Source organism: Chiroxiphia lanceolata, chromosome 17, assembly GCF_009829145.1.
Source record: "Chiroxiphia lanceolata isolate bChiLan1 chromosome 17, bChiLan1.pri, whole genome shotgun sequence".
Classification (NCBI taxonomy): Eukaryota; Metazoa; Chordata; class Aves; order Passeriformes; family Pipridae; genus Chiroxiphia; species Chiroxiphia lanceolata.
In genome coordinates, this window is record NC_045653.1 from 857,091 (window position 1) to 873,544 (window position 16,454).

Here is a 16,454-nt window from a genome sequence, read left to right on the forward strand (position 1 = left end):
CCAGAAGATCAGCTTTTGCCAGGTAAGCAAGCTGAATAAGTTCAAAGAAGGGCTGAGGAGTACCAGAGACCTAATTGATTTATGCAGAGTAAGAACAGCCATAGAGTCAGGTGGAACCATCTAGTCTGCTGTTCTTTCCTAACAGTGATCAAAAAGAGAAGAGCATAATGTCAGGATATGTTATATAAACCTTTGCCTGATGGCCCTCTTGTCTCTCCTCAGCTGTAGGATGTCAAGAGTTAGATGTTGTTTGCTTTTATTTTGTTCACGCTTAATGCATTTTTCTGTGAACTAGCCTGTGTCTCACATCTGTTTAAATGTGTGGCACTGCCATGTCCCAGGGGAGACCTTCCAGAGCACAGAATCATCTTGTAGGTGCTGACTACCTCTGCTTGTTTTCTTTTGAACTTGACAGCTGCTGGCTTCATTTCCTCTCTCTTAGCTGTTGTATTGTTTAGACACAGTGAACAACTGATCTTGATTTACCTTCTCTGTTCAGCTGATGATTTTACAGGTTTCTGTCTTATGTCACTGCAGCAATCTCTGTTTCCAGGCAGAAGAGCCCTAGCCTGATTGATTATTCCTCATTCACGTTTTCAAACCTTGTTTCCTTGTAAAAAATATTTTCCCTTCCATTATGTCCTTTGGAAAGGAAGGAGCAGGCACTGCATCCAACATTCAAGCTGCAGACATTCTATAGCTTTATGTGGTGATTTTATTACTGATAATTTCCTAACATTAGCTTTATTTTTTCATATGTTGAATGGCTTTGAGCTGATGCTTTAATCAGCCTGTTATGACTCCAGCAAGATTTTCTGAGTATTAATGATCAGTTTGGAGCACACCACTCTATATGTGAAATAAGGACCACTTATCCTCAGACTACTTTATTTGCACTGAATTTCATCTGTTATTTTATTTCCCTGTGGTTCACTCTCAGAGGGTGTTTTTGCAGATCTTCAGCCAGGCCTTCTCTTTGCTCTCAGAACAGCTTATATCCTCAGGAGACTCACTCCACTCCTTGCCCCTTTTTGCAGCCTGTTTATGAATACAGTGTGCAGCAGAGCACTGCAAAAGGCTCCTGGCTGACTCCCTCCCTGGGAAAACTGACCACTTATGCCTGTCCTCTGTGCTCTGTTTTCAGCTGGTTGTTAGTCCAGGCCTGGGCTTGCCCCCTGGGGTTTCCCAAGGTTCAGCACCTGTCTGGGTGTGTCTTTGCGGCAGTTCCAGCGCTGCTCACCCAGAGGCTCTGCCTGTCCTGGGGTCCCTCTGGCACTCCACACAGTGAGAGCCCAGGCTGCAAACAGATCTGACTGGAAATGAACCCAGCAAATTACAAATTAAAGCTGAGTTAGTGGTGTTGTACTGGCAGTATACAAACGTGGGGATTTAATTAGAATCAATTCAGTCAGACGAGTGCGTATTTCTGTGCTTGCTGCTGCTGATTGAAACTGTGACCTTACAGGCTGAACTGAAGTCTAGACTGAGACAGTCTAAGTGTCTGTGCACACACTTTTCATTTCAAGTTGGCATGATTTTGATGCTGTAGTTAGATTAGCATGACTTGGTGTATGAATTACACCCAGGTACTAATTCAGTGGGGTGTGTGACTGCTTCTTGGACACTTTCCCTGGACTGAGGCAGAAAGACATGTGACTCTGGGTTAACATCTAGAATTCCTTAAACAAAGACAGTGAATAAGGAGAGGGGTTTAGTGCATTTATGTAAATTAATAGGGATCTAGTAATATTTTTTATCCTATATGTGGACTTCTATCATACAATTGTTCCTAATAAATTAATATTTTAAAAATATGCAACTGGAAATTCACAAATTTTGTGATCGATACCCTTGTAGTGTTTTGTAAATGCTAGAATTATTTGGGGTCTGTGTACATTTAAGCTTCCTAATTACAAAGGATAAAGATCTTTAATGAAATTTCCGTTTGCTAATCGACTATTCTTGAAAGTTTGTATGTGAATTCTCCAGTTTTGTTGTCACACATAATAGTTTTCTGCTGAGGGTTTTTTGGGTTGTCTTTGTGTGGAGAACTGAAGTTAGGTGCTTATGTTTTTGCTGGGTTCTTTTGGCTGTGATAGTTTTTTGAAATTTATTACTTAGCCAACAAGGTCTGGGGTTTTTTTTGGTTTGTGTAGGTGTTTCTACCTTTGCATAGGCTGAAAGAAAAACTTGATTGGTGTAAAGGTATAGTTCTGTGACTTGGATTGGTGTATTTCCTTTCAGAAAATGAGGGCTTGTATCTGGATTTGTGCTTTATTTTCAAGGTGGTAGGAAGATGTGACTTGGGGAGTGGTTTAAATCTGCTTTTCTGTGCTGCCAGTTCAGGTGCTGCATGGCTTGTCTCTGCCTTGGTGGAGGACTAACATAACAGTGTTGGGAGTATTGAGCAAGTACGTGCTGTTCAGTTGGCAAAGAGGCATTTTTAGCCATTGTATGAGAACTCTACATTTGCTGTTTTGCTTATGTAGTTCATTCTAATGTGGTTTTCATCAAAGAAATGGCCCTCATTAGAAATTAAACTTCTTTTTTCCTTTAGCTTGGGTGTAAAGGTTGTCAAATATATATCATATGGTCTTAGAGAAGTCAGGGAAGGTTTTTTTCTCATTTTACAATGCAATTGGGCTTTATCCATGGGCTGAAGGAGAGAAAGGCACAGGACTTGGTGAAAATTTTCACATGGATTAGCTCAGCCACAGAACAAAACTATTCTTTCCTGATAAGTAGTTAATTAGAAACATTTGTTATTAAAAAACCCCAAATCAATAAGCAATTTTTTTTTTGTTATTTCTAGGAGTAGGTGGATGGAACACCCAGCAAGTGTTCCAGCCAATTCATACTTGGCTAATAAGTAGTTTGCCAGGTCACCTGGCAGTGAGTGGCCCCTCAGCTCCATCCCTGCACAGGGTGGTCATGAGGTGTGCTGGTTTAAAAGTTAACCAGCAGGGGAAACCAACCCAACTCAAAAGAGAGATTACAAGTCAGAATAACAATTTAATAAAATAATACAATAAGTACGACCACACGGACAAGCAACCAACCCTAACCCACAAAGCCCAAAAGTACAACCCAGCACCCCAGGGCACAAACAAAGCGGTGCTCCCTGGGCCCCCCCCGCATCCAAAGCAAAGGGAGAGGGGAAGAACCTGCCAGTGGGAGAGCTGCGGCAGTCCGACCAAAAGTGGTGGTTGCAGCCCAGCCGAGGGTGGTGGTCTCAGTCTGGTTGAGAGCGATGAGCTGCAGTCTTCCTCTGGATCCCACGAGTGGTCATAAGGTTCTGAAGCTCCAGGTTTATATATTCTCCAGCTCAGGCAGGAGAATATTTAGTCCCTCCCTCAGAGCAGGGAATTCCATAAAAGGATACTCAGTCCTTCCCTCAGAGTAGGGAATTCCATAAAAGGGTGTAAGGGTGCTCAGTCAGGGAATTCCACAAAAGGGCATGAGGACAGGAACATCCCCCCACCTGGAAGGCCTCTACTGACAACAGTTTCTGGGAAATGGCATGGAGGGCTATAGAATACACAGTTTTGGGCTACACCCATCCAGTGATGAATCGGTCCCAGCCGTTTCAACTAGGACATGGGGCATGGCAGGCTCTGCGAGTGCTCTGGAGTTGGGAGCAGAACTGTGGAACCACAGGGCTGCTGGCTCCCAGCAAGGACATTGCTTTAAGACGAAGGATATTATTCTTCAGCATTTTACACAGTGCAACACCTGTATAATGCAAATGCTGTAGCTGCTGCTGCTGTGGTGGCATTTACAAAGTCAGGATGTCTGCTTGGTGAGACCTCAGCTGTGCTGACTTGCAGTGCCAGGTCATAGCAGTGTCTCCCTGGCCATACCGTGACCTGGTGGTGTTGGGCACTGCACTCCTGCACACTGCTGGGCCACAGGATTGAGTTATTGTAGCCAGGAGTCGGCATGGAGTCCTGCAGGGCTCCCAACTGCCATTCTCCGTTACCGCCCCGTCACCATCAAGATTTCCACACAAATATCTAAATTGCAAAAGGGGTGGACTTTTCCAGCAGTGTGAGTACAAAAGCACATGTAGCTTTGTCAGTACAAAAGAGCGAATGAAGAAGTTCAGGTCCTCTCTGCCTAAGTGTCATTTTAATGGTTTTTTTCCCAGTGTCACACTAAGAAAACCCCCAAGGCCTCCACCCCCAGCAGGAGCAGCCACAGGGGCCGTATGCTGCAGTGACCAGGGGTGTCTCGGCCTGGGAACGCTCCCTTACTGGGGCCTTGCCATAAGAGAGGGAAGGTTTAAAATATTCTTTCGGCCACACTGAGCAGAACCATTGCACTGGCTGGGCAGTGCAGTAACTTTGGGGCACTGAATTTCTGTGGTTTTAACCGATTTTAAGTAGACTTGGAGTTCATGGCTGTCCAGCTCCTGTAGTCAGTCATAGAAAGCATCAGCATTTTTCCTGTTTCCTACATGCAAAAGGGTTATTCATGTGCAATTGCAGAGTGTGATGCTTGCAGTTGGAGAACAGTCTTTAAAAAAAGGCTTAAAGCCAGGTTGATTTTGTTGTTCTTTAGCTGAGGTTATTCATGGTATTTGAATATGTGCTTGTCTGGACATATTGCAGGTGGCCAAAGGATCTGTGACCAGAGTGCTTTGTGACAGTAACTGCTGCCTGATTTTGCTGAGGCTGTGCTCTAACAGAGGGAACCATCTCAGATGTGTGATGGTTACTCAGAGGTGTTCCTTGCCTTAAAAGTGATTGTACTGCAGCACTCCCTGTCACTCAACCAGTGTTCCAGTTCCCACCCCAGACCTGCAGGCAAGTTAGAGACCCTTGCTGATGTGATTTTCTTAGGGACTATCCTGGTTTTTCTGAACTTCTGTGGTGGCATGCTGGAGAACATAGAGGTGGAGGTGCAGGGATAAAAAAAACCTGTCTCCCTCCAAAAAACAGATTCTTAATTTCTGATATATCTATACTTTGGGTGGTAAATGGAAGATTTTTTTACAATTTAGTTTTTTAATTGTTGGACTCAATGATCTTAGAGGTCTTTTCAAACCTTAATGTCATACCACCTTTCTGGTCCCTCTCTGGCCAGAGATGGTCATTCCAGGGCAATGATGGACACCCCTTGCACTCTTCTTACCAAATATTGTGGAGTTTTTGCTGTTTTGGGTTTGGTCTGGATTTTTTTTGTTTGTTTGTTTCCTGTTCGTGTTGAATATTAATTGATACGTACTTTCATGTTGTCTTCATGAATTCCTTGTAAATGCATATGAATGTTGGCAATGACTTCCACATTTTAGGTAGCCTGGCAGTCCTGTATTTGGCTATTTGAGCAATTCTTGGAAATCTGGGAAGCAACCATGTCAGTGCCAGGACTGCCTGGTCATGTGTGTACTCCAGAAGCTTCACTGGTATAATGAACTCCTTGGGCCCTTGGAGAGTGATTGAGCTTACACTATGAGAAATGGCTTTTGTTGTTATGCTTGCTAGTAATTGCCTAAATAAAGTGTTTTCAAGGGTAATTCTAGGCCACTAAAATTATACATAAGCTGCCACTCACACCAGTATAAAAATGTCTTTAAAACGATTTGCAGAGCTTACCAGTTGGTTTCTCAGGAGGGGGGTCCTGTGCCTGTTCCACATGAATGCATTTCGGTTTTGGTGGTGGCTCTAAGTGTTAGAAAATGATATTTCCTCACCGAACATTGTTTTTCTTGGCAGTGCAGTGACCCCTAAAGACTTCTAATAAGTCTGTCATCTGCCTTTTTTTTTTTTTTTAACTGTGATATCCCGAAGGGATCAGCATTCCTGTAGGAATTCTCGCAGTGGAGAGCAGATGGGTGTGTGTAGCGCTGTGAGGTGGAGCAGCAGATCCTTTGGGAAGGGACAGTGAGCTGAGTGCTCGTGTGGCACTGGCAGACCTTGGCACACATGGCAGTGCTGGGTGTGGGCACTGAGCTGCTCTGCTCCCCTGTCCTCAGGACCTGCTCTGGGCTGCAAAAACGGCCTTCAGCTTCTTTTTTCCTTGTTTAAAAAATGTTTTGTTGGAGTTGCAAAACAAGCACAAGGCAGCCCTCAAAAGCCAGCTTTGGAAATGGCGTTGCACTGGATTTCTCAGACAGATGGAGGAGGCATTCACTGAGCATTGTATTATCTTTTGTTGTCAGTAGTAGAAAAATAATGGAGGTTTTTTCTTGGGCCTTACAAAAGATAACTGCTTTTCCTCTCTTGACTTTAATTGTTTCATTCTTCTTTATTAAAGACAGGAGTTTCTTAACAATGAAAGCAATAAAGCAAGCAGAAAAGCCTGTGATGTCTTTAAAAACAGAAGAAAGGAAGAAATAAGATAAAGTCCATTGTATGGCATAGTAACCTTTGAAGAAATTCATAGTAGAATAGGAATATGGATTTAGGACTTTATATAAAGACAGAAGAAATACTGTCAGTACTTAATTTTCATAAAATAAGAAATGTTTAGGCAGGTATTATTCAGCCCTTTTGGGAGGTCTCCAGAATATCAGTCTCTGTACTTTCTCTCACTGGTAGGAAGCAGTTGTTGGGGAAAAAGATTGAAATGGCCTGAAACACATTGCACCAGAAGGCCTAATTCTCTACTTGAGCATTAATTGCCTAAACTGAGAAGTGTTGCAATGCAGATAGCTTGCTTTTCTGTAGTTTTGATTCCTTTGATGTGATATATTAACGTTTTCTCAGATCTCTAGCCTTCAAATGTCATTTTGGGCTATGGACTGATTTCAAATACAGCACTTTTGCTGCTATTTTTATCATGTCTCCACATTAAAGTGATCTGCTTCTGTAGACACCATCATCAGTCACCTTGTTGGCCTAAAAATGACTTGAGGAAATACAATCTTTGTATTGTCAAAACTTTCAATAAGGAAGGCTCACAGAGTTTAAATCCTGATCTTGAAACATTTCCTTTAGTGAAGTCTGAAGTATTTTATCCTATCATAAATCACTAGACTCAGATTTTCTTTTGTGTTTTAAAGAAAACCCCAGGTTTTCCAAGCAGCAGTGATTCCAGATTGCTTTCCATAGTCTGGGGCCTCAGCTTTCAAGAGTGGCACTCACCTTTCCATAAATCAAGGGACTTGTTCCATGCCCTTGGGTCACTGCTTCCCTGTGGGTTCGAGCATCTGTGTGCATCAAGGTACAGGGAGAGACAGGGTGCTGCCCTCAGAGGGTCTGCTTGGGGCTCTGCTCTTCTGAGCTCCTGAGTGCAGTTGCAGCAGGAGGGGGATCTCTTTCTCTTATCTGGCCAAACAGACAAGGACTGCAGTGATTTCTGGGCCACTATTAGAAAGTTCCATCCTTATTTTACTGGCTTGCCTGTATACTTCTCATTTTTAAGGGATGAGCAGTCACATCTCCAAGTGGACAACTCTTCCTCTGAGCACCTGCATTAGCACAATGTGGTGATGGCCATCACCACTGGCCTGTTAAGGAGCTTGGTTGAGCCAGTGCTGTGCTGTCTTTCTCTCTCATGCAGTGGCTAGATGAAGAGCAATGACTTTATTACTGGTGATTGCTTAATAAATAATAGAAAACAGCTTTCAACCTGCCCACAGGGCAGTGGTGGTGAAGGGAGGGCTCTATTTTACTCCAAACAGGCTGCAGAGACATTGCAGGGGAAGTAGCCTTGGAGCTCTTACCTCTTTCTTGGTTTCTCCCCTGAGTACAGTTTCATTTGAAGGACAACCAAAACGTTCAAATTCTACCTGAGGTGAATATTTAACCGAGTGTATCTGGTGCCAGTGTATCGGGCTGCAAGGGAAAGTGCTGGTCCCTTCATAAAATGCAAAGTTATTCCGTGCTGACTCAAAGATCCCAAAAGAAACAGGACCACTCACTCCCAGCATGTGTGGTTTGGTGAAGGAATTATGGAGAAAAATTTGTTATCCTGTGCTAGAGAGGAGGTTCAGACAGATCACAGAAACTGATCTCCTCTGACTTCACTGTGCTGAATAATGTCGACACAAGAAGCCAAGAGAACAGCCTAAAAAGATATTGGGATGAACTTATGCAACATAATCAGATCAACACATTGTTTTGAAAAGAATTGAAAATCACACCTGAGCCTGTGATGATTCCCTCTGAGCCCTTCCTTTGGTAGAAGCCCTTGAGCAAGGAGAGGAGTGTCCGTCCCTGCTGCAGGGGATGGACACTTTTCTCTTTGAAGCTCCCTGGCATAAACCTTGTGTAGCTCTTACATAAATCGAGCAAATGTATATAAAAGGACTAATTAAAAAAAGATAAATTAAAAGTTGGGGTCAGCTTGAGGTCTAGGGGGAACATATGAGCATCTTAGATTTAAAATTATGTAATAATTTTTTTTAATGAAGTTTCCAACTCTGGGAGTGGTGGGGGAAGCAGGGTGTTGTGTAGAAGGTTGCCTGCACATTTATGAAGATATGTGGCAGCATTAAGGCACATTTCTAAAGAGAAACTCTGATATATCTCCCTGAGGAAGCGTGAAAAATAGTCCTACAGAGCAGTAAAATCATAGGATTAATCTACACTGGAGCTCATTATCAGTGTAATCTGGCAAGTTCTTTGAGTATAAGAGAACTAGAGAGAGGTGACAAGAGAGAGCAAAGGTGTGGAATGAGGAGAGAGGAGGAGACATTAAACAGTTTAGGACTTTGCACCTCGGAAAGGAGCCAGTGGGAGGACAAAAGGAAGTGATAAAGCTTTATGAAAGGAGGACTGGCACAGAAGATGAGTGAAGAATATCTGGCATTTCTGAGACCGTGAGGACTATTGGGATGTCCAATAATAATTTAGCTATAAATCAGACAGATGGAAAGTTTATTTATACAGTGTTTTCACAATATTAGCCATTGCCAGAGAATGATGTGGAAGCCAAAGCACAGAGAAGTCAGAGTTATAAAAATAAAGGAAGAGAGGTGACAAATTTATTTTTATCAGCAAACATACATCGTTATAGTAAAGGGAAGAGTTAGCTTTGAGGAAACATGGAAAAATCCTATGACACTGAGTGATAAAGCAGCATTTTAAATTCAGCATAGTGAAGTAATGCAGCTGGAGAACAGCCCCCACTGTATGTGTACAGTGGTGAGCTCTGAATTAGCTTTTCCAGACAGAGTGGGAACTGGGGGTTATAATAGGCAGTTCTACCAAAATATTATCTCAGTGTTTGGAAAAGCAAATTGAAGATTAGATACTTGTGGAAAAATAACAGTGATCAAACTAGGCAACCTGCTGGTGTGTAAAGTCCCAGTGCAGCCGTGGTGTGAATGCTGCAGGAGCAGTGGTCCCATCTCTCTCAAAGCCCAGTGAAACTGGGAGACATTCTGACAAGGTTGATGCGAATGATCAGAGGTGTGGAATGGGTTCCTTGTAAAGAATGATAAATTGATCAAAACTCTTCAGTTTCAAAAGAGATCTTTGAAGAGGGGTGAGGGAAGCACAAAGTCTTAGCAGCATAGAGCATATGTGAACCCATTTTTCATTGTCTCTTTTGAGAAAAGGACTAAGACCACCAAATGGAAATAGTGGGTGGCAGGCTCAAAATAAAGTAAGATACTTCTAAAGTGGGAGCACGACCTCCTCCTTTCCTCTTTGGCGCGAGTTTTTAATCTGTTGGAACAATTCCCTGGATTTAAGCTGATTTATCTGCAGTTAACACTATCATCAGAACGCTGTTCGTAGGGCTTTGAAAGCTTAGCTCTAGAGCTCTGCTCACAAGAGAATCCTTCAAATGGTGGAGTAGGGATATGCAGCCTGCTGGCTAAAAACAGGCCCCTCTGATCACTTTCATTGGGAAAATCAGTGCAACTTCTCTACAGAGGGTTTTAGTGGAAATACCTGGTAAAGTCAAGTACAGTTCGTTTCCTGCAGCTCAGAATAAACAGCCTGGCCTCGTGTCTGGTGTTCTGAGGTTGTGATTGGAGTATTAAAACTTCGTGGCAGCAAGAGCTAATGTACGCTCTGTGACTGTGAGTTGGGATGATGGCATTTTCTATGCTGTGGTAGGACATCCAGCTTCATCTACTACAGGATACAACAATAAAAAACAATTTGGGATTGCTCCAAAACAGCAGCAGGTTTTGCCTTCATGGAAACCAGACGTGGTTCTAGTGTATGAGTACTATTTATTTGTGGTTTATTACCTGTGGTTTGTTGTGTTTGCATATTTATTGACAGAATTAGTTTCTTGCTGTTTCAGGCCAGTTCAGAGCACCCTGCTAAACATTTATTTACTGAATTGTAAAGAGAGACATCACTAACTTAGACTCATAGACTGCTCAGAAGAACTGAGCTTTGGGGTTGTGTTTAACATCTGCTTCTGACCTGCAGAATGGCCGCTGGTCACAGAAGCGTGTCATTATTTCCAGCTCATTAAATAAAAGCTGTGACCTCAACCTGCAAATCTTTGAGATGCTCTGAGTTTGAAAGAGAGGAGTGGTGGGGTCTGCTGGTGTTGCTGAGCCAACCGCCCGGCCACTGCTGCAGTGTGAGCGTGTGGCCTCGAGGGCCTTGCTCCTGAGCAGGGCACAGCTGTGCCCGAGACTGGACCAGGCTCTGGAGGTGGTGAGGAAATGCTCTGGGTAAGGTGGGTTATTATCATTTTACTTTTAAAGTGTTATTCTGATCCAGGGTAATTGGATTACTGAGTTTTCACAGATCACTGGGTGTGGAGAGGTCTGAGAGCACTCACAGAGCGCAGCACAAGTCAGCTAAAACTCATTAGCTGACATTGCTGTGGGAGAGGCTCAAAAGAGAATCTGTGCTTTGGTTCCCTGATGGTGGCTTAAACTAATATGATAGTCTTTTCAGTTGGGTTTGGCACTTGATAGTACCACAATTCACCTGACTAATACTGTCTTAATTACATCTTATGGTACAACTATCCTTCTTCAGAACATTTTAAATACATTCTGAGGGGTTTTTTAGATATCATAGCTATAACATTGCAGTGCTGGACATGAGGTAGGTCTCGTATCTGCCATTTTCCAAAAGGATATGGCAATGAGGCTTGAAGAGGGAGGGGAAAAAGAGTAAAGCTGGAAGAATAAAATCAATCCGGAAGTAACTAGGGCTCTCATTTTATTTCCAAGATGCTTGCATCAACAGTGTCTTTAAACTTAATTCTACCTAAAGGTTAATATAGGAGAAATGTGCAGATAATGTTACAAAAAGGATATAGTAAATATTTGATAATTTCTCTTGGGGTGAGTGTTGGCAAGCTAGCCTGTCTTTGGAGAAGGTATTGTCAAGAGGCTTTTTGTAGGGTCGGGGCTGGTGTTCTTGCCACTTGCCAAGAGCCTTGTATTGGGAAGGTCCTTCTCTGGACAGCACATGCGAACTTCTGGGAAGTTGTGGCTGCTCAGAGCTGTGCAAATGGGCTGTCAGAAGGAGTCAGTCTTTGATATAGCCTGCAGAGTGTATTTTTGTTTTGTGACATTGGGATGAAAGTACTCTGGGTGTAATTGGTCAAGCTCTTGATTGTTTTTGTGACTGTCAGGGAAGGAGGGAGGCACTAAGCTCGATTTCATGGGCGAGGCTGCCTTACTGTTTTTTCTGCAGCACAAAGCCTGAGAGTCAATACCTTCTGTTCACAAGGAACAGGAGTGTTTCAGTGCACTGGGCAAGAAGCTTCTACACGACCTGAGAGAGACAGACCCTGTCTGAGGTACATGTGGATGTACAGGCAAAGGGCAATTATCAGGTATACCACATCCTAGGCATTTGCTCTTGAACTCTCTGAGGCTGGATCTTGCACTGCTCAGATCCTGAGCAGTTCTTCATGTGTTCTTTTTCTGGAAAGTATTGAGCATTTTTCAGAGTTGGCAATCAATTTAATATTAAGCCTGTTATTTTGACATATTAACATCTGCCCTGAAAAATCTACCAGATGAATTTCTGCTTCATCTATGGTTTACTGTGAAGTCTGACTTGACTCCTTATTCATTATTAAACAGTTTTAGAAAGGGAATTTTTAAATAATTCTGATGTGTGGCTGTAGCAGCCACACCTACTTATGGATTTTTTTTTTTTTTTACTCTGGTCTGTGATACTTTAAGGTTAAAAATCTCATTGTTTATTCATCTACCTTCCACTTGCAGCAAGGGAAATTCGCATTAGATTAAAGGAAACTATTTTAGCAATGAGAGTGTTGTGTAATGCTAGAATCTACATCCACAGAGATTTGAAAATCCTAAGGCCCTGAGCAACTGGATCCAGCTTTGAAATTACTCCTGCTTGCAGAGGAGTAATCTCTCCTCCAGAAATCCCTTCCAACCTATGTGGCTCTGCAGCTGTGTCCGGGTCCCTACACAGGAACCCTGCCGTGTTCCTGCCGTGTTCCTGCCGTGTTCCTGCCGTGTTCCTGCCGTGTTCCTGCCGTGTTCCTGCCGTGTTCCTGCCGTGTTCCTGCCGTGTTCCTGCCGTGTTCCTGCCGTGCCATCCTCACCCGCGGAAGAGGCTCTCAACAGGCTTCTGAGAAACTTCCTCTTAGTAATTCTTACTCGAGAAATTAGTTTTAGACTTTGGTGTAATCAGCTTGTTCCTTCACTGTTGCTTTGGTGTGGTGTGTCCTTGTTACAGTCAAGCATTCCAGACATTGCCTGAGGCAGGGATTGGGTTCTGCCTACAAGGGGACAGAGCAGAGTAGAGAGCTGAAGGGTCTGATGTTCCTTTTCAGAGGCTGTCAGGTGAAACTGCTGGTTTCTATGGAATGAAATCAGGAATTAATTTGCTGTAACCCAGTCTTTCTAAACAAGGAGGGGTTAAACATGAAACCCATATGGTGGTTTAACTTCATTCAGAACTAGAGTATTAGAACTAAATCACTTGTATTGAGATCTTCAGTTAGTTTTAGAAGAAGTAATACCTTTGTGTTTTGACATCCTCGGGGGTCTGTTTACAATAACTGTATGTCCTGGCTGGAGTGTCTATGGGATCACGGGTTACCATTGTGAGATATGTGAAGTGAAGCTGTCTTACGCTTGTGAATGTTTTTGCAGTATCCCAGGTATATGAAACTGAATTTCACTTAATAGGAACCACCTTAACATACACTATGATTTCTTAATGACAGTGAAGCTCTGATCTAAACCAGGGACCTTGGTTTGGAGTAAGGAAGTTTGGGTGAGGAAAAAAGAAATTATTACTTCTAACTGATCATAAGCAAGAGCTATGCAGATTCAACCTACCTTTCTAAAAACTGTTCTTTTCCTGGTATAAGTTGTTTACCCAGTCCAGTTCACACATCAGATAGCTTTGGCTTCTGATTTTGACCACTCAAACGTGAATCAATGTGGGGATGAATGAGGAAAGGGAGGGAAAGAAGGATGGAGCAAAAGGAAAGCAGATGTTCTTTCCTGCCTAAAATGCCAACAGGGTTTGGGTTTGGAGGGACAGAATCTCACCAGGGAACGAGGCACCTTTAAGAGGATGTGTCTTTTGGACTTTGGCAGATCTCAGGCAGTAATGGCCAGAGCTTTTGCAGGAAGATCTAAACTCACAAGCAACCAAGAATAACCACTGGAATCTGTGGAGAGCAAACTGGGTTTGGGTCCACACGGAACCTGGTAAGTAGGTCAGAGATTCCTCCTGTGGCCTTATCTGACAAACTTAAAATCTGGAGAGGCATATTTGGTACAGAGTGCCATCCTCCTTTGGCCTCCAGCTAGTTACAGAAAGGCATTCCTAATTCTATGGAAAACATCAACTGCCTTCCAATGGTATTTTACATATCTACCTTATATGTAGTTTTATAACTGACGTTAGACAGAAGTCATTCTTATGAATGATGTACTGCTTAAGCAGCTGGTGTTTTCCATCCTGTCTCTCTCCTGTATTCATGCAGGTGTTTGCAAACTGCTCCCATAACTCCTAAGGGAGGGTGCTCACAGTGGCTGAAAGAAAATGTGGTTCATTGCTGCATCACAGACTCACAGACTGGTTTCAGTTGGAAGGGACTTCAAATATCTCATTCCAACCCCCCTGCCACAGACAGGGACACCTTCCACTGCACCAGGTTGCTCCAAGCCCTGTCCATCCTGGTCTTGGACACTTCCAGGGATGTTTCTACCCTCTCTGAAATAAGACATTATGACCTGTTTTATCAAAAGGCTTCTATCCATTTCAGGAACTTATAACATGAATGCCCATGTTGATGCATACTTAGGTGTTCATTTACAGCCCTGCTTATCTGTATCCAGGGAGCACCATGAAGACTGTACTGAGTTAACTGCTTTATTTGTATATTTGCCTACTCTGATATACATGATCCTCAGCTTAGACTGCAGGAGTTGGAGATGACTCCAGAGCTCATTACATGTCTGGTCCTCGTGACATGAGCTTGTTCTGATGTTCATGTGATTGTCTGACAGGCTCCTTCAGCTCACTAAAGCAGCAGAAAGGTAGCCTGGCAAACAGTCTGCATTAAGTCTGCTCATGTTACAGTCAAGCATTCCAGACATTGCCTGAGGCAGGGATTGGGTTCTGCCTACAAGGGGACAGAGCAGAGTAGAGAGCTGAAGGGTCTGATGTTCCTTTTCAGAGGCTGTCAGGTGAAACTTTAGTTCCTCTATGTCCTGAAATAATACCTTACAACAAGGCAACTCAGAGTTCTGTTCTGTATCCACTCTATCTAAATGAATTAGAGGCTAAGTGCAGACCCCGCATATCCTCTGGCAGCATAGTGAGAACGTACAGTATCTGCTCTGATTCAGCTGAAGAGCTAACGCTGCCCAAACACCTGGTTTCTTACAATCAAACCTCAAATCAAGGTCTTTGTAGTTGACAGATTTAGAAAAAAGGTGGCACACAAGGAACTGAAGGAGCTTTTTCATCAGTCAGTTCACTGATCCAAGTGAAAGCTAGTCTTGCAAAAACACTTGAGGAAGGGAGTGAGCAGATCTGATTTGCCAGATTATTACATAATCATTGGCCTGGTGCAAGGGAAGGAGAGGAAGGAAGTGCTGGCTGGCACAGGAGGACAGGAGCATCCCTTTTGGCAGCAACCCACAATTGTATTAAGTGAATAATTAAATTTCCTCACGAATTGATTCTGAGTTGTCCTGTTTCTGTTACTGGTTTTAACTGTGCTAACCAGAGTTGTTTCTCCTGGCCAGCTGCCTCAGGACGGGGATATAATTCAGCCTGACACAAGGATGTTTTCTGCTTGGAAGTGAATTCACAGACTGGAAATGATGGGACAGCTGTACAGCAGTTGCAGTGGGTTTGAAGTAATGGCACTGATACTTCAGACTGTCCTTCAGGTGGCACAGGGTGGGCCAAACTGAAAGAGCTTGTTCGCTGAAGCTCAAGGAGCAGTGCTGCATGCATAAGGGGAAAATTTTATTATTGAGGAGGAAGGAGAAAAACCCGTATAATAAAAATCTTATTTTAGCAATTTGTTTTTTATACAATGTATATGTGTTCTTAAAATTTATATCAGTCCCTTGAATGCCCCTTTTGCAAGCAGTTTGTAGCTAGAGCAGATGAAACTGCATCCTGAGACTTACGTCTGTCTTCTGTGTACATTGGTATTCTTATATTCAATACCCATCATTATTTAATACTAAACAATATATGTTTGCTGTGATAAAACTTAAGGTCTCTCCCGTGTCCACCAGGGTATATAACTTGGAATTGGAGATGCTGAAATGTTTGATCAGCTTTTGCCTGCAAGTATGCTACTTTCTGATGACCAAAATTCATTTATTCAAGTTTGAATGAAGTAAGAAGAACAGTTTGGGTTTGCTCTGCGAAGCTAGAAGTGGTTTAGATGTATAACATACAGAGCACAGTGAAAGGCTGTTCGTTACCTGAATGAGCCGAACCCAGAAGCATTTATGTCTTCTTAGCTGCTGAGGAGCAGAACTGTTTGTTCTTGAGCTTTTCACATGTCTGTGATGATTTTTAAGTTTGGTTTATCCAGACTGCACTACATTACACTGCACATGCCAAGAGATGTGACCAAAACTACTGGATGCTATTTCTTCACTGGTGAATATATGTTATGACATTGGATTTAGGTTGTACAATTTATATATATGAGTGAGCACAAAAAAATTAAATGAAAGTTGCTGTACAGATTTTTTTTCTTATGCATTTGATCTCAGTATTCTTCTTCCATCCCAGTAGCACCTCACACAAATGAACTAAAAATATCAATCAAAATTGCATTACAAAATACAAAAACCGAGGTCTGACTAATTGCTTGTTTAGCTATACAATAACTTAAATGGTGGTTCCTCCCACGCAGCAAGAAGGCTCAGTTGAGTGTAATGGTTATATTATGGAATGGTTTGGGTTGGAAGGGACCTTAAAATCATCCAGTTCTGACCCCCTGCCACTGGCAGCGACACTTTCCACTAGATCAGGTTGCCCCAAGCCCCGTCCAACCTGGTCTTGGATCACTGCAATTTAACGTTTGGTAACCAGTGAAAATGCAACTTTTTCAAT

General features: G+C 42.8%; 1 protein-coding gene across 3 annotated transcripts in view; it reads left to right on the plus strand.

The window, feature by feature from the left end:
• The window catches only part of NDRG3 (NDRG family member 3), a 61,939-nt gene that overhangs the window by 3,551 nt on the left and 41,934 nt on the right, over nucleotides 1–16,454 (plus strand). Inside the window, exon 2 of one of the 3 annotated variants that reach the window (XM_032704863.1) lies at nucleotides 13,457–13,570. The exons of the other annotated variants lie outside the window; for them this stretch is intronic. The gene's annotated coding sequence lies outside the window, so the exon portion shown is untranslated. The remainder of the gene's footprint in view (nucleotides 1–13,456; nucleotides 13,571–16,454) is intronic. 3 annotated transcript variants of the gene reach the window in all.